The sequence below is a fragment of the Chrysemys picta genome, chromosome 21 (assembly GCF_011386835.1).
Source record: "Chrysemys picta bellii isolate R12L10 chromosome 21, ASM1138683v2, whole genome shotgun sequence".
Lineage (NCBI taxonomy): Eukaryota > Metazoa > Chordata > Testudines > Emydidae > Chrysemys > Chrysemys picta.
Genome location: NC_088811.1, coordinates 670891 through 697701, shown reverse-complemented (window position 1 = coordinate 697701; position 26811 = coordinate 670891). Strand labels below are relative to the sequence as shown.

The 26811-nt window shown below is 43.8% G+C and overlaps 1 protein-coding gene across 26 annotated transcripts in view; it reads left to right on the top strand.

Annotated features, from left to right (window-relative positions):
• The window catches only part of CAMTA1 (calmodulin binding transcription activator 1), a 913810-nt gene that overhangs the window by 593934 nt on the left and 293065 nt on the right, over positions 1 to 26811 (top strand). The window lies entirely within an intron of this gene.

The window sequence follows — 26811 nt, the reverse complement described above, 5'->3', positions numbered from 1 at the left end:
TAATGACATTGGTTTTATAGAGATATTTTAACTAAATATAAGCAAGGTATATCCAACTGCTCCAATCTAGAGATAGGAAAGGAAAATTAGGGGCTCCAGTTACACCCTCTCCGGAATTGCCTCTCTGCATTGAATAAAAGCATCTCAACAAGAAGAGTTAATTGAGTCATATCAGAATTATTTGTAAATTTGGAAACTAATTTTATTTTCTCTTTGAAAAAACGAGTTTGAATAAAATCACATAACGCCAGCCCAAGAGGAGTGTCTCTGCTCCCAGATTCTGGTGCATCTCTGACCTTAGGGATGCTTATTTACTAGCTGTATAGCAAGAAGATTGAAATGCATCATTAGCAAGCAGCATTATGTATTATCTGGAGAAGATCCTAAAGGAGTAAATTAGGAGAGAAACATCTGTTGCTTTCTCTCTTTGTTTTAGTGCTCAATCTGGTGCTAATTGTGGCCTTTCATGACCTTTTTATGTGTCCCCTCATCCTAAATATTAGACGTGTTTTGTTCATTAACTTCTGATGTGTTGCAACCTTCTGGGTGAATTGGCTCAGAGATCCTCTCTGACATATAATCTGACATACAAAAGAGATTTGTTAATTTCTTCTTTTCCTTCACTCTGTCAAACAAGCTCTCAGAAATGGGGAGGACGGGATATTGGGGTAGGAGGCAGGGAGCACCAGAGCAAAGGGAGGATTGGTAGTGTTGAGCATTTCTTCCCTAACTTCACACATACTCGCCCTTTATTGCAGAAGAATAGACATTGTTTTGAGTTTCTACAGAGTTCTGTGGGTGAAATCCTTCTCCCGGCTCTATGTACGAGTAGCCACCGTTGGTGCAAGAAGGTGCCACAGGAATAGGGGTGGAATTCCCTACCCAGACCCAGTGAGTCTTAACTAGCTGCCAAGGAGCCAGTCAGCTGCTGTTCCTCAGCCTGGGAATAGCAATTGGAAGGCTTGTCAAAGGAAGGGGATGCTGCATCCCCAGCTGCTCCTGGGTCACCAGGTAGCAGCCATGGAGAAGCATTTTCTCCAGATGACCAGAACAGTGTTACCTTCTCTGTTTGATGCAAGACCTTGGCACACTTATCTAAGCCTTTATGGCCTCAAGATTAGCCACTGCAAGGTGCTCTGCATGGGGCTGCACCATCCAGGAGCTATACAGGCGAGTCTCATTTACGCTGGGGTTACGTTCCGCTGTCAGCGCGTAAAGCAAAAATCACGTATAGTCAAAATTACATTGAGTGTAATGGCGGGCGGAATCGCCCACACTACAGGTGCAGTATAAAAATTGTTAATTTTCTCTTTTTGTTTTTTGTTTGCTGACCGTGCAAAGCTGAATTAGCGCGTGTTAAATGTGCGTAAGATGAGGCTCGCCTGTAATAGTACGGAATACAGCTGCTTGCTTATCAAACAGTGATGTCGGTAGGGAGCTCCTCACACTGCTGCTCCCTGGCCTGCACTGGTGCCTGGTCATCTCTGGGGGAAGCCATACACTGAGATAATCAGAGGTGCTCCTGCTGCAACTCCCCACACTTGCTCTCCGATAACCCCAGTCTGCTGAGCTCCGGTCTCTTTGAGCAGGCTGGGTTGCAGACGTGCTGGCTGAGGTGATTGGTGGTGGAGATCTTTAGATGGGTGGGGGAGTTTGAGCTGTAGTAGGTTTGCTAGCTGGGTGGTTGGTATGTGATACAGGAGGGTAAAACATGCAGCAGATTTGGTTTTGCATTGATATTGGTAGGGTGTTTAGAGTCTGGGTTACGCCATGTGATCACACAATTCAATTTCAAGGCCGAACAGCCTTTTTAGGGTGTGTCCCTTTAAAGTTTTCTCATGCTCTTTCTCCCACTTGCTCTTTCTCTTTAGAGCCATTGTTCCACCTGACTGCCATTTCTCTCGGCCCCTGGCACTGGGGAACAGCCTCAATTGCCCATACAAACCCTTCTCACCAAAATGTTAATATGGAAGGAGGCATCAAGATTTTACTTTGAGACAAAAGCCACTTACATTTAAAATAAAGTATATCCCTTTGCTCTCCAAACAGACCCCTCTCTCCTCATACAGAATAGCCTAGCGTCTTTCAGTGCCACTTCTAAGTTGAGCTGACACACCTTCAAACTGACTAACCAGCCTGCTCCGAGTGGGTCTAGAGTAGACGCCTAAGTCACCGTAGTAACCGGTCTGCCCAGGGAAGGAAGCCGCCTCAAAGGCTTGCCAGAGGGTGAGTATGAAGGCCTCCTTCCTCTGGAGCCTCTCCAGACAGAACTAACTTACCAAGGAAGTGCATGAATGCTGTGGTGATGGGATAGACAGACACCCTCTGCTGCCAAATGCCTTGTTCCATTACTGACAGTAACGCAAGGTGGGTGTAAAAAATTTGTTTTGCCCAATTCTGAATGACGAAACTAGGTGCCCAGCAGTAGAGAATCAGCTTCTGACTCTCTAGGAGGTAGCTAGTTGAACCTCACATTCTGTGCCCCACACAGTCGAATCCAGCGTCAGGCATTTCATTCCTCTGCTATCCCTCGATCTTCCGCCCAAGCACTTAGGAATTCCTTTAGACGATGATGGCCGTGGTTCATCTTCCTGAAATAAAATGAAGGATTTATTCCATCTCGTCTGTAGAGACTCTCCTACCTCTGGAAAATGGGCTTCTTATTTTCACATCCCATCAAATAATAGCCCGAGACAGAAACAGAACAGAGCAAAAACTGTAGCAAGTTGTGAAGTTAATATAGAGATGTTTCGTGTTGTCATAGCAAAGGAAGTTTAACAGTTGACATGGAGACAAGCGGGACAGTTATCGCTTCCTCCCTGTCCCGGGATTTCCAGGATTTGTGCAGTTCTAATGAATTCAGCAGAAGCTGCTGCTGCTTTCTTTCACCGTGGTGGAAGGGTTCCCCTCGTTTGCAAGGAAGGTGAGCTAGGGAACGGAAGGGTGGTTGTTTTCTCGAATGTGAAATCCCCATCTGACCTGTTCAACTCTCCTGGCAGACATTAGAGAGCGTGTTGATTTGGTAAGTCTGTGCCATTTAACACCAAGTTGCAGCAGCAGTCACAGTCACAGAGGGGTTTTGTTCAAGGCTTAAAACACTTGCTCAAATTAATGACCAAAAATGTCAGATGTGTCCACAGCTAATTATTCATTAAATGTGTAATTAGTGTGGGATGATCATGACATTTTAATATTATTAATTTTTATACTGGAATAGGAATTAAATTAGTCTGCAATCACAGAACCCAAGTGTTAACTCCACATTGGGGATGGTTGTGTTGTGTGGGGAAAGCGTTGGCCAAAGGTTGTGAGGTTAAACCCGTGAACGGAATTACCCTGTTTTATGTGGATGTGTAAAATGGATTGCATGGCACTGACGTAGAGGCCAGGAGAGTATGTTAACAGAGGAGACATATTTCAGCCCTCCTGCATCTCATGGAGGCCAGATTTGAACTGGTTACAGGTGAAGAAGTGCTCTGATTATACATCAGCATTTTGGGGATTGCAGTGCTGATCACAGGACCAAATTAATGTTGGCATAGTAAGCAGAGAGGCTGCTGGATTTAAGAAACATGAAGAGTGAATTAACCTTTCTCCCTACTATAATGGGGTTCCTGTAACACAGAAAAGGAGAAAGGATGAAGCTTTGTGAAGAGATTTACCCTGCAGCTAGCTACTGTTGCTATAGTTCATTCTTTCTTAAATGGAAAGATACAGTCTTCATTGCTCTTCATCTCTCACTCTTTAGAAGCCAAATGTTGTTACAAAAATTCAGAAAAACATAACATGCTGTTGGCTTCAGAGAGCACAGAGAATACAAATCTGTTCTCTGGTATTGTAGACAGCGGAGTCCTCATTAAATGTATGAGAAAAACGCTCAATGATCTCCCTGCTTGCTCTGGTGGCACTGAGACTCCAGGCTGTATGAAAGAATACTGCATGGTTCACAGCAACAAGTCATAATGGTTTTTAATTTCTACTTGTGGTGCTGAACTTCTGCACTTCCAAGAATTTATCAAAATCACGACTTCTCCCCCTTCCCTCTTCCCCATCCCTCTGTTTCCTTGGGGCCCATGATGAGCATGTCTCTAAGTGAAAAAGGGAAAATGAAGAAAAAAAATATTTGACTATGGCTGAAATGATAACTAGATGCTTGAATTAGAAACCCTCTCAAATCATCAGAACTTCATTTAGAACAGGATACGTCAGAGGTGCTTTGGTTGCTTCTATGGTGAAGCAATCTCAATTCCTGTTGAGTTCAGTATGAGAGAAGTTAAAATTGCTGACAGATCCCATGTGGGGGTAAGGGCTGTCCCGTCACAGGAATTCGACATAGAAGAACACCCTGTCCTTTATATTAGTCAGAAACTGTTCTCTAGAGAGAGGGCATGTTTAGTCATTGAAAAAGAGGCCTTAGCAGTAAAGTGGGCTGTGCACACACTGAGGTATCCTCTATAAGGAAACTCCTTTTCCCTGGTAACTGACCAGGCCCATCTATGAAGGCGGAACGCAATGAAGGACACCAACCAGCGCACCATATAATGCAATCCAGGTACAGCACCGAGTGGCACAAAAACATTTAAATGATGCTTTTTTCCTCCTGAGGAGGAGTGTCCTAGATTTAACTCTGAGTACCACAATCCCATCTTGAGGGGGAGGTATGTGACTAACCCTGCACCAGGAAAGAAGGGGTTAAAAAACAGCTTTAGGCCTTGCCCCGCCACACTTGCCGGGTGGGCCAACCTTGGAGGAGGAGCCCAGTTCAGAAGGACTAAGGCGTGGGAGCTGGACAGACCTCTCTCCACTAGCTACCAGGAGGGAGACCCCAGTGAGGGAAGACTTGCTGACCCCTCTGAACCTGGGGACTAATTGAGGAAAAGAAGCAGTGGACCGAGCCCTGTAGCTGGCCCTAGTGACAAGTCCGTCCATAGAGGAGAGCTGGGTGACTCCTGCCTTGAGGAGAGTGACTGAGGGACTGTGAACCCAGCCCCAGGAGCAGTCCTGGGGAGACTGTGTGAAATATACCTCGGCTACTGCTGGTGAGGATGGAAGCAGCTTTACCGAAGCTCCTCGGTAGCCAGCTGGGCAGAAGCTATTAGGCGCCACAAATCCAAAGGGAATTGAAGGAGCAATCCGTAGCTGCCTAAAACAGGGTCCTGGGCTGGAACCCAGAGGAGAGGGCGGGCGGGCGGGCCTTGGCTTCCCGAGCTGACCCCTAGACCCAGGGGAGAAGGGCAGACTCCAGACTGAAAGAGGTCAAGAACGATGAGCCGCAGATAGGGGCCTGGCATAGAAGCTGCTAGACTTTGACTTTTTCTGTCTTATTGACTGGCCTCTGAATGACCCCAAAAGGAGGGACACTCAAGTGTGACCTAGCAGCCTGGGACAGCCAGTCAGCAGAGCAATGGTGGAGAAAAACCCTGCAAGGCCGCACCTAACTGCGAGGGGGCATCCTTTCTGCTGGGTCACTTTGCCGCACTTCCATTTTAAGGGTTGTTCCCTGAGTCATCTTACCGTTCTTAGAACAAAACATGGCCTGGAAAATCCAGATCTTTATTAATACATAAGGAGGTGTTTTGGTGCAACAAAGCACTCATTTTCCATCCCAATTTAGCTCAGGCGCTACCATGTCCGTTCAATAGAAGATACATACATTGGTTGTGCATCTTGAGTTCTTACTGCAATAGGAAGGTAGGATTATCTGTCTGATATAAAGATATAGAGGCCCTAGCTTCTCCACCTGATGGTAAAGTTATTTGTTTATTTTATTAAGCCCGTTTGGGCCAAGGTGCTGTTCAGAGTGCCAGATCCTGCATGCTCTTTTTCCATAGGAACATAGCAATGGTCATACCAGAACAGACCAGGGGCCCAGCTACTCCAGTATCTTGTGTGATACTGGTCAATGCCAGCTGCTTCAGAGACATATGTAAGAATGCCTGTAACAGATAATTATGAAATCTCCTGGCAAAAGGGGAAGTTTCTTCCTAATCCTCTCTCAGTGGCTGGCTTATGCCCCAAAATCTGAGTGTTTCTGTTTCTTATCAGGTATTGGTTTTATCCTCTGTAATATAACTGTGGGTGATCCCATTATCAATATAAAAGTCAAATCCTTTTCTATTCTCTATTCTAGAGACCCCAAGCAAAACTGGGCCCCCAAAAGATTGGCATGATCTAGATGCACAGAGTAAGATACAGACATTGCCCCACAGAGCGTGCCGTCTAAACAGAGAAGACAGACAAAGGGTGGGAGAAAATGAAGATCATCTCCTCCCTTTTACAGATGGTGAACTGAGCGTTAGGGAGAGAGTGATTAAGGGCCAGATTTTTCAGGAGCCCAGCAGCCATGATGGGAGCTAGATTTTCAGAGAGTTCAGCTCCCATCTTGGTCCAGTTTTTCAGAAGTGCTCAGTGCCCAGAAACTCCTGCTGTAATGCTTATTGACAGAGTTGGAAAAGAGCTCACCACCCAGGTTGCAGCCAAAGAGCTGAGCTTTTCTGAAAAGCTGACCGACTATTTTGATGCTAAATGGGAATTGAGGCTTTTGGCAAACCCAGCCCTGAGAGTGGATGCTGAGCTCTTTTTCAAATCTTCCCCAAATGATGTGTCCAAGGTCCCAAGAAAACTTGCGGCAGAGCCAGGAGTTGAACTTAGATCTTCTAAGTCCCAGTTCAGTCCCTTAACCACAAAACCATCTTTCTTCTCTATGTAATTTTTATTCTACTCAGTCCTTGCCCTTAATGCTATCTTGTGGTAATGAATTCCAAAGGTTAAGTATACAGTGTGTAAAACCTGCATCGTTTTAGATTTGTTGCCTTTCCATTTCATTGCCTTTCCCTTTGTTCCTATCCACCCTTTCTCATAATACAGGAAACATCTTATTAACTTATGTATGTCATTGATTATTTGTTCACCTTTGTAATATGCCCCACCTTGTTCATCTCAATTTTAACCTAAACATCCCCAGTCTTTTTACTCTCTCCTCCGATGGAAATTTTTCCATATATTTGTTCTTTTTAGTCACCCTTCTCTATAACCCCTCTGTTTCTTCTATATCCATTTTGAGAGGGGATGTTCAGAATTGAACCCAGTATTCTAGGCGAGGGCATTCCATTGATTTATATAAAAGCATTCTAATATTTTCAACATTTGTGTTTTCTACTCCATTATTTATACATCCTAACATTTTGTTTGCTTTTTTGATGACCACTGCATGTAGAGCAGAAGTTTAAACTGAGCAGTCCTCAGTGATACCTAGGTCTTTTTCTTGAGTAACTATGGTTAATTTAAAGTCCAGTGATTTGTACAAGTAGTTGACACCATTCCTTTTAAATACCCTGCATTTGTCATCATGTTGCCCTTTCACATAGATTTGTTAGATCCCTCTGAACATCTGAAAAAGTCTCGATTAACCTAAACAATTTTGTGTTATCTGCAGATTTTGCCACCTAACAGTTCACCATCTTTTCCATATCATTAATAATAGTATTAAACAGCATCGATCTTGGCATGGAATCTTTAAGCACCTTGCCGTCAGCCATATGCCTTGTTTAAAATTGACCATTTAGCTTTCTGCCTTAGCCGGACAGTCCACAACAATAGTAATGTAAATTTTCCTCCAAAAATTCTTTTTATCATTTTCCCAACCTGAAACTGGAATATCTCAGTCCTCTAGCAATGTGGCATGGTATGAATGAGCCAAGCAAATTAGAGATAAGTGACCTTATGTGCTTAGTCAGCCAGTTCTCAGTATAAAGACAAAGAGCCTTGTCAGTGACAGGGAACAAATAATTATTTTCGCAAATGTTGATTTTTATGGCATGTTATTTTAGGAGAGTAGTGACGAGCCCTTAGCTTCTTATATAATCTTGCTTTAAACTTAGGGTTGCAGGATGCAAGAAATAAGGCTGCAGCCTCCTAAATACCAAGCCTAGTTGTCTTCATTAAAGTAACAATAAACTTGAAAAGAGCAAAGGCAAATACATTGGGTTCTGTTCATTAAGAGACTGGCTGGTTTCTGGCTTTGTTGTCTTTTAATACACCAAGAACAGATGCAGGTTGACAAGTGGCATCAGCCAAGGGACATGGCTTTATAAGGTTCTGTTGAAATAGGGCCTGGAAATAGCCGGCTGAAATCTAATTTGTAGCCAAATGGAATAAATTGGAACTGATAGTTATTCAATTAATGGCATGGGCAGCAAGGTGAGGTCTCCTCTCAAAATAGCAGAATAAGGGTTTCTTGACAAGGAGGTTGGGGAAAACAGGGCACAGCACCAGGTTTTCAATCAAATTCAGCCATTAATCATCAGAGCAGCAGGAGGGAGATGTGATTACTATAGAAAGAGTCAGCAAAGTGGTTTAACTGAAAGCTTCTCTACAGTGCAATGTGTGATAGAATCTAAAACCAAATCACTACTGGATACACCACAGATTCTACTTTGAGTAAAGTGCCCCCGATTCAGGGCTGCACCAGCCAATAATATAGGTATTGCCCCTGTGTGTCAATCAGGCCAAAAATAGTCTGCTCATGTGCATTGTCCCTTTCTCCTGGATGCACTTTATCAGCACTGATGGGTAAGCTCTCTGGAGGACTGAGATACATTTCACTGTCTTGGAGCCTGAAATTCCTCTTCAAATGATTTAAATGGGGATCCTGCTAAGCTAGTTAGTTAGCTGAGTGGTCTGAAGTCTGTTGTTTCTGAGGGTCACATTTGATGGCCACCTACAGTGTCTTCACTCACATTTCTTGGGTTCTGTTTGCATTAAATATCTTTCAGGTCTTGAAAGATGGAATCATGAGGTTAATGCATCTGACCCATTGTCCTATCTCTCATTTAGCGAGAATATTTATGTATTCCTTCGGTTAGACTGAACCTATCTGCATGCATTTTCTTACAACAGCAGGAATATAGATTCTCTAACCATTGTAAAATTGGCAGTTTTTCTCTTGATCACTTTGTGCTGAGCCTTCAGAAGTATGGATGTTGAAGGTGAAAAACTACCAACTACTCAACTCCACTTCCAGTGAACAGCCCACGTACCCAGGCGTAAATTTCTCAGACAGGAGATTATTACAGCTGGCAGGTGGGGCTATCAGTGTAGTCACCAAGCTCCTTAGAGTGTTCTGCTCTGCTATGAGAAGTTCTGCCTGGGTATTCCTGCCGTTACCCCTTTTGCATATAAAGAAGAATGGAAACTTGTCAGTGGATATGAGGGCTCCGCTTAGAAAGGCAGCAGGAGATTAAAGGCTTTCTCAGGCAGTTTAACAAAATGTACAGGACAGTCATGGGGGAGCGAGCCAGACAGTGGGGCGGACTGTAGCTCTCCCAGAGGGCGGGAGCTGGCCGAGGGCTGGAGTGCGACACTGACCCAATATAGCCCACCTGGTCATTTAGAAATTGCGTCATGTCTCAAAAACCATGAGATTGGCTTAAAAATCATGAATTAAAAAAATTATAGTTTGTGTTAATCTGTCCTTTTATCCTGTGGAACCCAAATGCACAGGTCTGGGTGTTTCTACTTTTGCTATCTCCATGCAGGCGAAGCCTCTCCTGTATCTCACATGCTGATTTTAGAAATTCCTTTTATCCTTGAAGAGTTGGGTTTCCTTGCTGCAGGAGTTTGGTATGAATGGACAATTTCTGTGTCCTTTTATTGTTCTTGTATGCAATGAGAGCACAGAGTAGGAGGTTCATTAATATATTCACTAGCCTTCTAGAAGACTCCTATGGTGCAGTGTTTCAGATGTTTGTATAATTTGCATAGTGATGAAGCTCCCATAGTTCTCTTCACCACAAGGAGACCAAGAAATATTGAAGTTTTTTTTATCAAAAGAACAATTTCTCCCTATGCAAATGGCTCAGTAATAATATTATCAGTGCAGCCTCAGGCATAGACAAGCTGAATGGAAGAGAAGCTGAGTTTATGGTTTTCAGCATAATGATTTTAAGCTTTATCAGTTCAGTATATAACTAGGAAAGGGAGACTCATTTTACCTTGAATAATATGATTCCTTGGGTAGAGGAACAGACTTTCATTTAGGGACATGCCAAAAAAGTTACCTAACTAGTAAATTCTTAATTCAATGTCAGTGGCTAAAAACCTACTGGATCTTCTCTATGCTCTTAGGTCATTATGTGGAGAGAGCCTGGAAGGGTAACTGTTAGTACTGCGTGTGCCCTACTCTGTGTAAACCTGGTTCTTTCTGTGTTCCCCGCATGGAGCAAAGGTCTGAGTTTTCCCCTCACACATTCATGCTTTCTGGGCTGCAAGGGTAGTCTCTGTGAACTCTTTCTGAAGCAGAGCTGCTCTGCATGCCCTTCATTTAGTGCCCAGCCCTGCTCTCATTGGAGTTACTGGGAGTGTTGCCACAGCCTTCAGTGGGACCAGGATTTAGATCACAGTGCAGGAAGCTTGGAGCTTGTCTGCAGCAAAAGACTCAGTTAATATATTACCACTGGGATTTTAGCAGGTCCATGGAAAAGAACTCTGCTACTGTAAACCTCCTAATAGCAGAAGCGGCAGGAAGGGGGAGGCTTGCACAATGAAGCACCTCCCTGACTGAGCCAAACTAACCAGCTATCTGCTAGAGCACAAAACGAGGCCTTCCCTCCCGCACTCCTTGGCAAATCTCCAGCTCTGACCAGCCTTTGGAGTTTTACACAGTTGTGTATTATTTGGCATTATTCGCTACCTTGCCTTGTAATTGAAGACTGTGTTGTACTGCCCAGGCAACCTGACCATTGTCAATTCCTGACTTTTCCATGCATATCTGTGCACCCTTAATGGTCTCCTAATGCAGGTTTTTAGGACTAATTATTATTTTCATACATGTGTCTTATGAATTTTTATGAGCGTGTCCGGGCACAACACGTGTGTGTGTCCCCTGGGGAGGCCAAGGCAGGGGTATGTTTGTACAATCTGTAGATAACACCTTTGAGTCTGTTCCATATCGGGAGCCCCATGCCTCATGAGGGGATTAACCTGCAAAGTTTCTGAGACCCTCGTAGCTCTGCAGGTTCCTCTTGTTTCCATGGTGTTTACCACAGACGCCATCTCATCCCGCGCGATAGCTGCTTCTACTTCACCTGCCTTACAAACCTGTAATGGGCCTTTCCTTCAGAAAGAAATGGGTCACTTAAGTTTTGGACATGGAGATTCTTCTGGCAATGAACTAATGTGATTGAAAAGTTAACTTAAACTACATTGGCCCTGGTGTTTGCTCCAGTTGAATATTGCTCTGAGGTCTGGGAATGCAGTCATCACGCTGGCTTGTCAACATTATGCCACTTGTATTGTTATTAGTGGCTGCTTGAATTATGCACCAACCTCTAGTCTGTTTGTGCTAGTGCACTTCACTCCACCGGACCTTTGACGAGATGCCATTATTGTTAAGTGTGCCTGGAGAGTTGTGATAGATGAAACCAACTTATTACATCTCCTGTTGACTGATGCCCCATTCTCAGACAGGAATCAACACACAGTGCCAACTGGAAGGTCTGCTCGTATTCGAGGGAGGAATACCACTCCTGCAGACTGGGGTGTGACATCATGGCTGCTCTCTCAACCCCCCCTTTGCTACGGCAACTCACGCGTTCTTGGAGAAGAGTGCTACTGGCCCACTACCAGACACAAACTATCCGTGCCGCCGGAAGTGGAAGCATCAGTGGAAAAGAGAGTCTAACACAAAGTAAATGCAGAAGTTCATCACCACACCTGTCTCCTTGTCCCCTTAATAGTAGCTCCTAGACCAGCCCCAACAGGCTACTCTCTAGCTTGTCCAGAGTTGCTGCAACTATGTACAGACATGGCCTGGGTTCCTCCCCACTCTGTGACAATAACTCCTGTGGTGGAAGAGGGCTCAACCCAACATCTGGAGGGCAGTCAACACCACCTAGCCTCCCGTGATACAGAGGTTATCCTCTCATTACAGAACCTGGACATCAAGCTCTGACGTCTGCACAAGAGAAAAGACTGAAGAACTGGTGCTTGGGACTCAACCGAATACAAACACTGTGGTCAACAAGGATGAAACATGCACGAAGCCTGGCCTGGGAATTGCATCCCAAATTTTAATACGAATACAGTCCAATGTACTTCATAAAATCATGATGTGACATTTGATCAGAATATTTATGATCCTTTAATAAAAAGGAAATAATCTAAGGGTGAGATTTTACACAGTGACATTGATTTGATACATGTGGAGTCATTAGCAATTTGATGCTGTAGCTTTCTCATTATAAACTTCTGTGGAAGAGGAAAATTAATTTTTCTGTGCTGTCAAAAGTTCTCTAAGCAGTTCCTTTCCCTCCTGGATAACCAGATCGTAAATTCCCTGCGCACATGCATTGACCCCCATCTCTCTGGACGATACAGTAGTTTAAGTTACATTCTAATTAAACTTGTTTTACAGAGGAGAAACGTAAAGAGTAATGTAAAATAATAGTGGCATACCTACATTGGTTTATAATGAGTATAAAACAAGACAGAAGCTAGTATAACAGAAGACTCCCAGAAGGGGGCATGGATTGGAAGGTTTGGTTAGGAGGACAAATCTTTTTAGCTTTTATGTGGAATAATTTTTGCAAATAGGAATAAAAGAAAAATCACAGGGAATATTCTCATTGTAACATCTTTAAAATCTTGAGATGCCCCTGTGTGTGCAAGCACTGTATTATCTGGTGGGAGGCATAAGGAATTGCATCAGAGTAAGAAGTAGTACCGTAATTTCTCTTCCTAATCAGTGTCTATTCTCTCTGAAGCCAGTAGCCACGTGCACGATGGATCCCTCCACTGCTGTCACCCATGCCATTTATTTAGTGCAGTTAGAGACAATTTTCAGAGCACACGACTATAAAGCACACCTGAGTAACAGATGAATCCACTTACTTATTTACCTAGGTCTCTATCTCACTTAGATTAAAGTGTTTTCAAAGAGCATCATGAATTTGACTTACCAAATCCATCAGGTAGATTCTCTGTCCTTCCTGGCATGCTCCTGTCTGTCCAGCCATCCACATCAATTAGCCCCAATTCCACAGACTGGGGAGAAAAGCCCTTTTCCTTCAGTCCAGCTCAATGGCAAGTCCCTGGCAAACTCCCCTGGGGTGCAGGCTTTCATACCCAGACGTGCTCCAGTGATACTTCCACCCACATGATCAGGGATTCTCCACTTATTGGGGGGGGGCTTCTCATCCCCAGAACAAAGTCAAGGTTCAGTTGAACTGCAGCTGTGGAACTGGGGACCACAAGAATACAAATAATAAATAACAATTGTTTTCAGTCCTGGTGCTGCAGGATGGGACACAGGGAGGAGGGCATGTTGCCCACCCCCAAAGGTGTGTGCATTGGGCAAATGACACGCATGCGTAGTCATCTGTCTGTGGTATGGGGAAAGTAAAGGGTCTTAGGCAGCCTTCCCAGAGGCAGGTTAAAGATTGGGTGTAGATCCCAGTGCCTCTTGTGGGGAGAGTAGATATGAGCGGATTTCATTGCTTTCCATAAGGAAACTAATATGACTCGTTATGGTTCAGGGAGGTTTTCTCCAGTGTAAGGATTTGGAACAAGTTCACAATAAGCTTTGCAAAATACTAGATTCCCTGAAACTCAGGCAAACAAAAACTTGCAGTTTTCACACAGCTTCAGTGTTGTTGAAAATAAAAGAGGGGATGATGCACGAGCTGCTGTTTATGGTTCAGGATGGTGAACAGTAAAAGCATTAACTGCTGTAAAAGTTCACAGCTGAGATGTGAAGAAAATCTTGTAAAGCCAGTTGCTAGAAAGACAAGAACTTTGGAAGGAATCAGGAAAAATAGGTAAAGACTTTAAAATGTTTTTCTTTTGGACAGACTGTCTATGCTCGATCATGATTCCAGGTTACTTACTGATAAGGCTTTAAACTTAAAGCAGATTTTTTCAAGACTTCCAGAGTAAAACTTACTAGAGATTTCAACCTATTTTAAGTCTATGAGCTTTGCATGATCATGCCTTTAGGTCGGAACATGGGTCTAAAATCTCTCCCAAGAATAATCTTTCAGAATTAGAACCCTCCCTGCAGCTGTATGGACACGTGTAGCCATCTTGGAACTCTGGCCAGACTCCTGCTTTCAGAAAAGGGTCCTATACCCACTTTCCAAAATCATGTGGTTCATGAGCTAACACTTCCAGATATTAGGAAGCCAGAACAGTACATGTGAATACCAAATTTTTAATTTCCTCATGGACTCGTCTGTGGTGTTCTCGCCATAATATCTGTATCAGAGGGGTAGCCGTGTTAGTCTGAATCTGTAAAAAGCAACAGAGGGTCCTGTGGCACCTTCAGTTAGTCTCTAAGGTGCCACAGGACCCTCTGTTGCTTTTTACATAATATCTTTGTGCTTCATAAACATGAATGCATTTATCTTCACCTCTGTGATGTGAGGTGGAATTATTGTTCCCATTTTGCAAACAGGGAACTGAGGCACAGCAAGTCAGGTTATACATCTCAACCCCGATATAACATGACCCGATATAACACGAATTCTGATATAACGCGGTAAAGCAGCACTCCAGGGGGGCGGGGCTGCGCACTCTGGCGGATCAAAGCAAGTTTGATATAACGCAGTAAGATTTTTTGGCCCCCGAGGACAGCGTTATATCGGGGTAGACGTGTAATTTTCAAATGCTCCGCTTACTTTGGGTATTCAGCTTGAGACACTTAGGCCCTGGTTTTTCAGAGTACTTAGCATTTATATAGCATGTCATATGTTCAAAGCACAGCTCCAATTTACTGCAGTTACAGTTGTGAGCACTCCGCATTTCAGCAGATCTGGGCTCAGGTGTCTCAAACTGATGGCCCAGAAATTGAGGAACACACAGTTAGTGGCCCCCTGTGAAGTTTTTAGAAGTAATTTGCTAGCAACACACAGGAACCCTGTGACAGATGCAGGGATAGAAGTCAGCTGCTTTGACCACAAGACCATCCTTTCTCTTCCTGCATTCGCCTGCCTCGTTCACTACACACCTTCCAGCTTCTTCAGCAAAGGAGGCATGGGTCCCACAGAAAACAGCATCGTTTATTACTCAACCTTGTTTCATTCCCAGAGCACGTCCATCCTGTGTACTGAATGAGGTAGGGTCCTGTGGAGAAATAGTATGTGATCATGTAATTAAAGACTAAATCATAATGCGTATGCACAAGGAGGGCTGAATTACGGTTAATTCTGGATTTCCTAACTTTTGAATGTTTGACTTTATAACAATAACATTATTTAAACACGAGATTTGGATGTAATTTCCTCCATTTTTTAAAAAGCAAACTGAACCCCCTCTGCCCTGTCCCCGGAATTCCATCTTGTGAGTCACAGGCAAAAATAAGACATTTAAATTCACAGCACAGACCTGTAACACTTGAGCTAACAGAGTAACTGTTACCAGGAGTACACTGTTATCCTCTATATGGCTCAGTCTCTACAGAGGGATGAGACACATTTTGCCAGTGGGTTTTCCAGCTATTTGCTGGACAGTGGAGGAATGTTGAGACTCAGGAATCCTGGGTTCAATTCCAGGTTGTGGAGGGGAGTGAGCGCAAGTGCTTATAGACTGAGCTGTCCTTGTTATCCCTCTGTTCCTACACATTCGCCGGTCTTATCCCTGTGCCTGTCCTCTGCTCCTATACCCCTTCCCCACTCACTTCTGTTCTCTTATCCCCCTGCACTTGTCAGGTTGCTTCCCCCTTCTTCCACATGATTTTTTTCAGAATATCCAATTCATGAGAAATTTAAAAAAAATTGGTTTTGTTCCAGGTTCTTCCAACAAAACCAAATTACAAAATGCTAAAAATTCTATGACCCCCAAATCCCGAGTTTTGGCCAGTTCTAGTGTCTTTGTGCAATAACAAGGGCACTAAAAGGAAGACCCATGTGGGCAGTGAAATGGAGGTTTGGAACATGACCCCCTATCTCAGTATTATTTGTTTTAAACATTGACTTTAAACATTAGTTACAGGATTTAATCCTGTTTCTTCCCACTGTCCCCTTGCACTGAGTGCCTCCGAAATGCCAGTCTGTATATCTACCTGAACATGTAAAAGAGCCCCACTCCCACAGTAGAAGGTGGGTATTAGCTCTGCATTTTACAGATGAGGAAATGGAAGCAGAGAGGAGTTACATGATCACCCTATGGCAATACTGCTTTGTAATGAGTCTGTGACAGTGCCTGGAATCTAACCCAAATCCCCCACTCACTCCTGTGCTTTGACTACAAGATGAGCATTCTCCCAATTGAGGAGCTTGGCCTTACTTTAAGATGCCACATAAAACCTAATACATATTAAGTTTCGTTTTTAAAATAAAATAAGCAAGACTCCATTTTAAACCAAGCAACTGGCTTAAATCAAAATACTTAATTGAACGGTAGGGCAGCTTCACAAGCATAGGTATCTGTCTTCCAAAAGACAGGCAAAATCTGAATCCTTGACAGAGTTGATCTTAATATGATGAAGAAGAAATGATGACTGTTTCTTTTTGCTAGGTGTGATATTGACAGCAGGAGCTGAGATCTTGTAAGGGCTCAGGAGAACCCCAGGTGCTCTCTGGTGTTTAATATTGCATGATAGCCTGATGGTTTCTTGCTGACAAAACTTCTATAGTTCTTAATATCAGCCTGTCTGCATTCATCAGCTACAAAGCTTTTCTCTCCTGTTGGGCACTGGAATAGCACTAGACAGCAAGTGGAGAAAATGTAGGAAGCTAATATGATCATTTTTTAATCTGATCTGCCATACACAGGAGGATCAGTTATGCTGTGATAACTGAAAGTTATGATGTAAAATAGAGAAACACTAGATGTCATTTTAGTGAGGCAGTAGGAAATATATTCCCAACCACTTAGCTGGTCCAGCTGCAGCATTTGCAATAAGCATGCTGGTTCCTGTTACCTCTTCCCAGCCTGATGGAGACGGGGCTTTAGGAGTGCACAGCATTATTATTACTGTGTGTAAAGGGCTAGAACCTGCAGCACTTACTCACATCAAATGGTACTTTACTCCCAACTAGTCCATGGGGCTCGGTGCCATCCTGATCCTGAGATTCATCGAAGGTCAGGGACATCCATGTGCTTTTGTGTTTTCCCCAACGGTCATTGCCCCAAAGGTCAACTCACTTGCCAGTTTTGCAGGCCCTCATCCCATCTACCAAGGGAACGTCTTTTAGAACCCCTGAGTGCACGCTGGGAATTTCCCATCTCCGATCTGGGAATATTCCATGTGCACTAGAGCACTAGTTAGTCCTAAACAACATAAATATCCCCTGCTTGTTAACATATCAACAGGCTTCCCTTTCTCGTGGACAAGGATTTGGCATGTTTACAGTCAGGCTTGTTGTAAAGGGCAGTGCATTCCGTACCAGGTGTGCTCTCTTATATTCCCTTCTAGTTGTCTTCCCATCAAGCTCCATAAGCTTCAGTGCTGCTATAGCCTCCTGGAGAGGAGTTTCTGAAAGAATGGACCCTCACAGACTGCAGTAAGCTGCCTGATGCAGTCAGGGAATGGTTAGATTAGAGATGCACAACTTGAAAGGTGATTTAGTGCCTATATAATTTTAGGTTACCCATTAAAGTATACTAATTCCCATCCATGCTCTGGGGTGTTCAGCATATGTTTAGCGAAGTAGTAGTCCTAGGGCCGTGTGACATATGCTGTGCATTAGACCAGGCTCCTCATTTTAATGACTTCATCTAAAAAAATGTGGCCTTGGGCATGCCAGGGAACATCACACTCAAGAGCTTAATCATAAACAAAGTAATGCAGCAGGGTTTCATTGGTACTGTAGGAGCTGGGTTTGTACTGAACACTTTACCCAACATATAAAAGAGACAAATGACATAAATGTGCCAATGCTTAGCAGTGGGACTTCGTGTGTCCAAAAAGAGGCACTCCGTATGGAACTGAACTGGGGTAAGAACTAAAACAATTCCTTTGTGGCCATAAAGGAAATAGCCTTGTTGGTATCTGGTAGAGAGGAGTCAAGCCTGAGCAGCTGCCTTTTTTGCTGCACATTGAAAGTATCATCCAAATATCAGTACGTTACGCAAATGACACCTGACCCTCCTATTGTGTTCTTCCCTGCTCAAAATGAAAAACATCACTGCTCTCCGGCTTATTTTTATATTTTCATAGGTGGTGGGTTTCCCTGGCCATCTCCCGCCCCTCTAGGACAGCAGCCTTCTCATGGTGCTAGCTAACACAGTAAGTCCTGGAGGTTTAGGCTGGATATTAGGAAAAACTTTTTCACTAGGAGGGTGGTGAAGCACTGGAATGGATTAACTAGGAAGGTGGTGGAATCTCCTTCCTTAGAGGTTTTCAAGGCCTGGCTTGACAAAGCCCTGGCTGGGATGATTTAGTTGGGATTGGTCCTGCTTTGAGCAAGGGGTGGGACTAGATGATTCCTGAGGTCTTTTCCACCCCTGAGATTCTCTGATTCCAGGTGGTAGGAGTCAGTGCTACACTGCTGAAGTTTCAGGATTCAAACCCTGATAATGCAGCATATTTTTTGGTGGGAGAGGGAGAGTAAAAGTAAAGTTATACATATCAGACTTTGTTTTTCTACCTTTTTGAGAATTAAGGTTGCGTGGGCACCCATAAATCTGTCATTTCCTAACTTTCAAGTGCTTGAGTTTGCAACTTAAATAATTTTTTTTTAATATAATTTGTGGATGTATACACACAAACACACACGCACCAAAGTTAGGAAATGACAGATTTATGGGTGCCCCTAATTTTAATTCTGAAAAAATGTAAAAACAAATTCTAATATGTGTAACTTTCATTCCCTTCCCCCATCCCCCCCAAAAATTATCATCAACCGTAGGTTTTGAACCTAGAACATTCAGCAATGCAGCACAGACTCCACACACTTCAACTACAGTACTAACTGCATTAGCTAGTAGCATAAGAAGGCTGCTATCCTATAGGGGGACAATATGAAAAAGACAGTTCCTGCAGGCCCTGCATTCAGTCAGTACACTGGTAAGTGTGGGAGAGACCTAAGGGAAATCAGAGAAATTAAGAGTCCAATTTTCCCAGCATTAATCTTAACAATTAGACATATTGCTCAAAAACAAGCTATCTGAGTGTGAGTGCCGCCCTTGGAATGAGGCCAGGGCCAAGAAGAACTTGTCATCTTTTCAGTGTAAGTCCGAGTTAGCTAAGGACTACTGTGTATGCACTACTGGAAATGATGAGCCCGGCTTCTTCATTTGTGATGGTTCCTCTCCTCCTTCCCTCTCCATCATGTTTCATGCCCCCACACTGTACTGTTGAATACAGCTTTCTGAGTCACTTCAGAGTGAGAAGCATGTAAAGAATTTGACTTTGTTACCACATAATATTCTGATTAAAAACATGGATTAAGAGCTGGGTAACTGAGAGATCTCAAAACGTAGTTGTTAATGGGGAAATATTAGCTAGTGGTGGTCCCGGATCTAGTGTGTCCCTGTAAGGACTGGTTTGCAGAGTTATAAATAATGAGGAGGCAAATCACTGGTACAGAGTAATCTGGACCTTTTGACAAAGATCAATCAAACAACATGTGCTGTAGCAGAGCCACATGCAAGCGTGTACCTGGGAGAGCAATACAGCGGTGCACAGGCAATCCAGGAAATTTTTGGAAAGCGTAGGGGACAATTTCCTGGTGCAAGTGCTGGAGGAACCAACTAGGGGCAAAGCTTTTCTTGACCTGCTGCTCACAAACAGGGAAGAACTAGTAGGGGAAGCAAAAGTGGATGGGAACCTGGGAGGCAGTGACCATGAGATGGTCGAGTTCAGGATCCTGACACAAGGAAGAAAGGAGAGCAGCAGAATATGGACTCTGGACTTCAGAAAAGCAGACTTTGACTCCCTCAGGGAACAGATGGGCAGGATCCCCTGGGAGAATAACATGAAGGGCAAAGGGGTCCAGGAGAGCTGGCTGTATTTTAAAGAATCCTTATTGAGGTTGCAGGAACAAACCATCCCGATGTGTAGAAAGAATAGTAAATATGGCAGGCGACCAGCTTGGCTAAACAGTGAAATCCTTGCTGATCTTAAACGCAAAAAAGAGGCTTATAAGAAGTGGAAGATTGGACAAATGACCAGGGAGGAGTATAAAAATATTGCTCAGGCGTGCAGGAGTGAAATCAGGAAGGCCAAATCACACTTGGAGTTGCAGTTAGCAAGAGATGTTAAGAGTAACAAGAAGGGTTTCTTCAGGTATGTTAGCAACAAGAAGAAAATCAAGGAAAGTGTGGGCCCCTTACTGAATGAGGGAGGCAACCTAGTGACCAAGGATGTGGAAAAAGCTAATGTACTCAATGCTTCTTTTGCCTCTGTCTTCACGCACAAGGTCAGCTCCCAGATTGCTGCACTGGGCAGTACAGCATGGGGAGAAGGTGACCAGCCCTCTGTGGAGAAAGAAGTGGTTCGGGACTATTTAGAAAAACTGGACGTGCACAAGTCCATGGGGCCGGATGCGCTGCATCCGAGGGTGCTAAAGGAGTTGGCGGGTGAGATTGCAGAGCCATTAGCCATTATTTTTGAAAACTCATGGCGATCGGGGGAGGTCCCAGATGACTGGAAAAAGGCTAATGTAGTGCCCATCTTTAAAAAAGGGAAGAAGGAGGATCCGGGAAACTACAGGCCAGTCAGCCTCACCTCAGTCCCTGGAAAAATTATGGAGCAGGTCCTCAAGGAATCAATTATGAAACATTTAGAGGAAAGGAAAGTGATCAGGAACAGTCAGCATGGATTCACGAAGGGGAAGTCGTGCCTGACTAACCTAATTGCCTTCTATGATGAGATAACTGGCTCTGTGGATGAGGGGAAAGCAGTGGATGTGTTATTTCTTGACTTTAGCAAAGCTTTTGATACTGTCTCCCACAGTATTCTTGCCACCAAGTTAAAGAAGTATGGGCTGGATGAATGGACTGTAAGGTGGATAGAAAGCTGGCTAGATCGTCGGGCTCAACGGGTAGTGATCAATGGCTCCATGTCTAGTTGGCAGCCGGTTTCAAGCGGAGTGCCCCAAGGGTCGGTCCTGGGGCCGGTTTTGTTTAATATCTTTATTAATGATCTGGAGGATGGTGTGGACTGCACTCTCAGCAAGTTTGCAGATGACACTAAACTAGGAGGTGTGGTAGATACACTAGAGGGTAGGGATCGGATACAGAGGGACCTAGACAAATTAGAGGATTGGGCAGAAAAAAACCTGATGAGGTTCAACAAGGACAAGTGCAGAGTCCTGCACTTAGGACGGAAGAATCCCATGCACTGCTACAGACTAGGGACCGAATGGCTAGGTAGCAGTTCTGCTGAAAAGGACCTAGGGGTCACAGTGGATGAGAAGCTGGATATGAGTCAACAGTGTGCTCTTGTTGCCAAGAAGGCTAACGGCATTTTGGGCTGTATAAGTAGGGGCATTGCCAGCAGATCGAGGAACGTGATCGTTCCCCTTTATTCGACATTGGTGAGGCCTCATCTGGAATACTGTGTCCAGTTTTGGGCCCCACACTACAAGAAGGATGTGGAAAAATTGGAAAGAGTCCAGCGGAGGGCAACAAAAATGATTAGGGGTCTGGAGCACATGACTTATGAGGAGAGGCTGAGAGAACTGGGATTGTTTAGTCTCCAGAAGAGAAGAATGAGGGGGGATTTGATAGCAGCCTTCAACTACCTGAAGGGGGGTTCCAAAGAGGATGGAGCTCGGCTGTTCTCAGTGGTGGCAGATGACAGAACAAGGAGCAATGGTCTCAAGTTGCGGTGGGGGAAGTCCAGGTTGGATATCAGGAAAAACTATTTCACTAGGAGGGTGGTGAAACACTGGAATGCGTTACCTAGGGAGGTGGTGGAGTCTCCTTCCTTGGAGGTTTTTAAGGCCCGGCTTGACAAAGCCCTGGCTGGGATGATTTAGCTGGGAATTGGTCCTGCTTTGAGCAGGGGGTTGGACTAGATGACCTCTTGAGGTCCCTTCCAACTCTGATATTCTATGATTCTATGATTCTATGATTCTATACCTACAGGAGCAAAGCACTGTACAGATTTACAGCATCCTGGCTAGCAGTGACTCTGAAAATGTCTTCGGGTTCATCGTCAACGGAACACGAGCTCCCAGTTTGGTGCTGTGGCAAAAGTGCTAACAAGAAAGTGTGTCCAGGTCCAGTTCCCTCACTGTAAAGGGCACTTAGAAAAACTGGACAGGGTTCAGAGAAGAGCTGCAAGAATGATTAGATATCAGGAAAACATGTCTAACAGTGAAAGACTAAAGCAGCTTACTCTGTTCAGTTTTTCAGAGAGAAGGTTAAGAGGCAACTTCATTGTGGTCTATAAGAACCTTCCAGGTGAGACGATCCCTGATACAAAAGGCTGTTTAACCTAGCAGACAAAGGCAGAACAAGATCCAATAGCTGGAAATTAAAGTCAGCAAAGTGAACACTAGAAATAAGATACACATTTTTAACAGTGAGGGTAATTAACCATTGGAGCAAATTACCAAGGGATGTGGTGGATTCTCCATCACTTTGAGTCCTTAAATCCAGATTGGGTTTAGATATGCTCTGCTTCAACCACAAGTTATTGGCAGGAATCCTTGGGTGAGATTATATGGCCTGTATTATGCAGGAGGTCAGACAAGATGAGCATAATGGTCCCTTCTGGCCTTTAAATTCATAAATCCATGAAAAACCCAAAGGTAAAAGAGGAAGCGCGAAATGCTATGTGCCACTATAGACAATGGGAGCTGACGGTTCTCGGGGTTCGTGGACCACCCAGGTAAGAGATAATTGGTGTGTGTGTGATATTCAAATTGCACATAAAGAATGTGTGTCCAGGGATTTCTGAGGCAGTGGCACTGGGGAGCCTGTCAGCCGCAGAAAGCTGCACATTTCACCTCACTCAAGAAAGCGTCCAGGAGATTTTAGTATCCTTTGCTCTCGACAAACTGCCTGCTTAAAAAGAAAATATCCCAGCAAAAGTGAAGCCACCCATTTGGAGTGACTCTGCAAAACAGAAGCTTCTCTTGATAACTTTAGACTGTGGGTCAGAGATGCCAGATGGACAGTCTCTAGTGCCTGTGGTGAATGAATCACCAATAGCCAGGCTGTATTCGGAGGATCTGCCTATATGCGTGTGCTGAGTCATCTGGCAGCTGCACCTTCGGAGAGGACATGTTAACACAAACTGCACTTTCTGTGTGGCTGGCAGAGAGAGAAGGGCGGGGCTGGGGGGAATATGGGGCTGGGAGATATTTTAAAATGGAAAGACTATCCGGACTAAAAAAGATGAAAATCTGTTTTGCTCTCCCTGGACTCCTAGCTTCCTCCCCTCCAGCCAGCTGGCAGGACTTCGCTAAATATTTGAGATGGTAAAGGACTTAAACGGGATTACTTCTGGATATGAACAATTAGAATTGTAAATGAACTATCATCTGAATGCTCTCCTGATACTGATTCTGCAGTGATGTGTGACACTCCATGACAGTGAGGCTAAGAAAGTCAAGTGCAATGTAAGGAGAATCCTTTCTGGTACCTAGTTATGTTGTAAAGCAGCTATGACCTAGTGTGAACCACACCTGGTAAACTGTCCCTTCTGCATGGTCAGGAAAGCTGCATGAAGTTCTCTCATATGCCTCAGACTTGAGTTATTTGTGTTTATTGCAAGTGTAGTTAATAAATGGGGAAAATACAAAGTAGGTATGAACAAATATAAAATCAACCCATTTAACGATGTATCAGTTTTAATTAGTTACTGTAATATATTTTAATAAGGTTTAGGGCACATTCTTTTTAACAGTGTCAACTTCAAAATCTTTTGTTTCTTTAAAGTACGGTACAGTATTTTAATACTTAAGGAATACAACTCAACTAATATTAATGTAAAGGGACAAATCTGTATTAAGGCAGCAAATGAATTTACTGCACAATAAATGTAAAAATATCCATTTAGCTATGCACATAAAACAAACCCTTGGCAAGTCACACAGCCACTCAGTAATCATGATTTATCCTACTAACTGCCAGTGCTCCAAGTGCATGCAGCTGTGGACTGATGGTCAGGAGGAGAACACTACCCTACAGCAGTTTGAAGGGTCCCACTCACTGGAAATGAAGTGAATGGAGACAGCTCACACCTTTTCAGGGGTGAATCCTCCTTAGCCTGGGAGGGATCTCTTGTTATTGCACAAAGGGTGCAGGGTCAAGGTGGGCTTTGGAAAGCTCAATCAGAGGATGCACAATCCCTTTGCGCCAAGAAATCCAGCTCTGCACTGGAGACTGGGTTAGTGGACATATGCACGCACACGCACGCTTGAAAAATTTTCTCGTGAAAGGCTCTAACCATTTGAATGAAATTAACCAGTGTGTGTTAAAAGCCTCCAGCCTGACGTTTTAAGGTGGTTTTTATTTGTGTTTCACTGATGTGTTGAACTGATCAAAGTGACTGTCAGTGAATTATTAAATATGAAATCAACTGCTTAGGCACAAAGCAATCTCCCTGTCCCTAGCAGTGAAGGAGATGTGTTTAGAGGGAAGGGACCACACAAAATGAAACATTCACCAGAACCTGAAATTGCTTCCCTTTCTGGAGCCAAGAAGATCAGAAATTTGCTCCCTTTCTAGTTTCAAGAGGAGATATTGTCTAAAATGCTGTTTTCTCACAGCAGAGATCAGAGAGAAAGTTTAGCAGAAGCTTGGGGAGCTTCATTCCAGGAAAACAGCTGCCTTCAGTTTCCAGTAATACAAACACTACAACTTTAAATACCACATTTTTCGCAAAAGGAAAGGAAAAATCTGATGCACAGGATTATCCATCCAACCAAAAAGAGTTTAGCATCCCCAGTTGTTTCTAGGGGATATGGTGGAATCCTCTTTGACTTAAACTAAGGAGCCACATTGTTTTCCACATGACTTCTGCTAGTTTATGATAATGACTTAAGGGTTCCATGTCTATGCTGAAATTGCTTTCTGGACAGTTTAAGGTTAGACCTGGGCTATTTAATTAGCGTTAACAAACATAGGAGACTACCAGTGCTGCTGACAGGGAGGATTTATTTATAAATATACATGTGTTTATTTTTAAATTAACATTATAAATGATTTATGCTCTTCTCTGTTACGAGTTGGTGCCCTGGAAGCACAGTGGGTTGCTCTGAGCAGAGCTTTTTGAAATGTGTTTTTTTTCCCCCAGATCCTCTGTCCTGGGGCTACCTTCTGCTCCTCCTTTGTGTGCAGTTCTACTCAGAGACATTGTTAATTAGAGGGGGGGAAAGAGAACAAGCAATAAAATATGCAAAACTTGCTTACCTTTCTGCATCTGATCCTTGCACCAAGGGACATTTTCAACAGGTGTTTGTGTGAGGCTGGCCTCAGTTTCTTCCATATTAGATTGAAGCCCATATTGCTATACAGAAAGGATGTGAAGAATCCAGCATTGCCTTTTGCAGTCCTCTTTGACAGGTGGAGTGGATGTGTGTCCTGGGTTTCTACACACCAATATTCATGCTTTCTCTGTGGTAAAGTGGCTTTGCAGGCAGAATGCTGGGTTTACGGCCTCGCAAACCCAGCCAGAAAAAATGCCATAGGGGCCTTATGCCACCTATCCCATCCCAACGTTTTATGGCAGTCCAGTGAGTCTGCATAGGCCTGCTTTCTGCTGTTCCAAAATAACCACCCCCAGCAACAGCAAACCCATTATGAGATGGAGTTCAAGTGCCCCTGGCAGAATCTTTTGCTTGTTCTGCCCTGCCCCAGACCTCTGCTGCGACCTGCATTGTTTAAAGAAGTTTATCAAGAACAATGAGGCCAGAGGGCTGCATTTGACAGCAGCACCATGAATGATGTCAGCTAAGGTATTTAGGCTGAAGCTTACCATATGCACAGTACAAAGGAATTTCCTTCATGGGAATATTTGATTAGAATAAAGGAAAGATACTTTCAGCAAGTCCCTGTGAATATCTAGTGATCTCTCTTGCTTCACTTTGTATCTGAAAATGTTCTGAAGTTGAGATGTCGATAAAAAGAAAGCTTCATAAAACAAATGCCAAAGAAAAAATGAAACCCTTTTATCTGGTTCCTAGCCAGTCCCCCGAGGTTCCTGAGACATAGGAGAGGGGGACTGCAAGGTCATCTGATGAGAGCTAACTTAAAAAGGCTTTTTTTTTTTAATATTTGCATGAACAGTTAACTGGAGCAATCCGCAGAATGTTTATGGCTGGATTTTGGCTTCAGAATGGATGAAAAAAAAAATTTTTTTTTAAATCCATCTACAAAATGCCTTGAACTTTAGTATTGTTGTGTGCTCAAAATAATGTCAGTCTTTTAATGTTTGATGCATTGGGTGCCTGCAGGGCATCAAAGGATTTTGAAATGGCAGGAGAAGGGGAGGGTTACTGTGGGCATTAACAAGGATCCTTTTGATCCATGAAAGGGGAACACCTGCTCACTACCAGGCAGAAATTTCAGTGTAAGCTTAAGAATCGTCAGGGCAGTGTCATATCTTGAACAACAGTTGGGAGCTGCTATACATTGCTTAAATATCAACAATACCCAAGCCACCTCAACAGCCTGGGGTAATCCAACCTGCCTTGTACCTGAAAAGTGTGGGCTGCGTGTTCCAAACCAGAACGGAGGCCTACTTCAGTGGGATCTCCTACTGACCAGTGCTGGTACCTGTTACATTCCTGGTCCATGTACCACCTCCTAGCTACTCGGTAACTTCACTTTCTCACAGGCTTGCAGAAGCCATGCTTAGGTAAGGTTAAAGCTAGTTTATCAATATAAACCCAATTTCCAATCTTATTTCCAACTTCC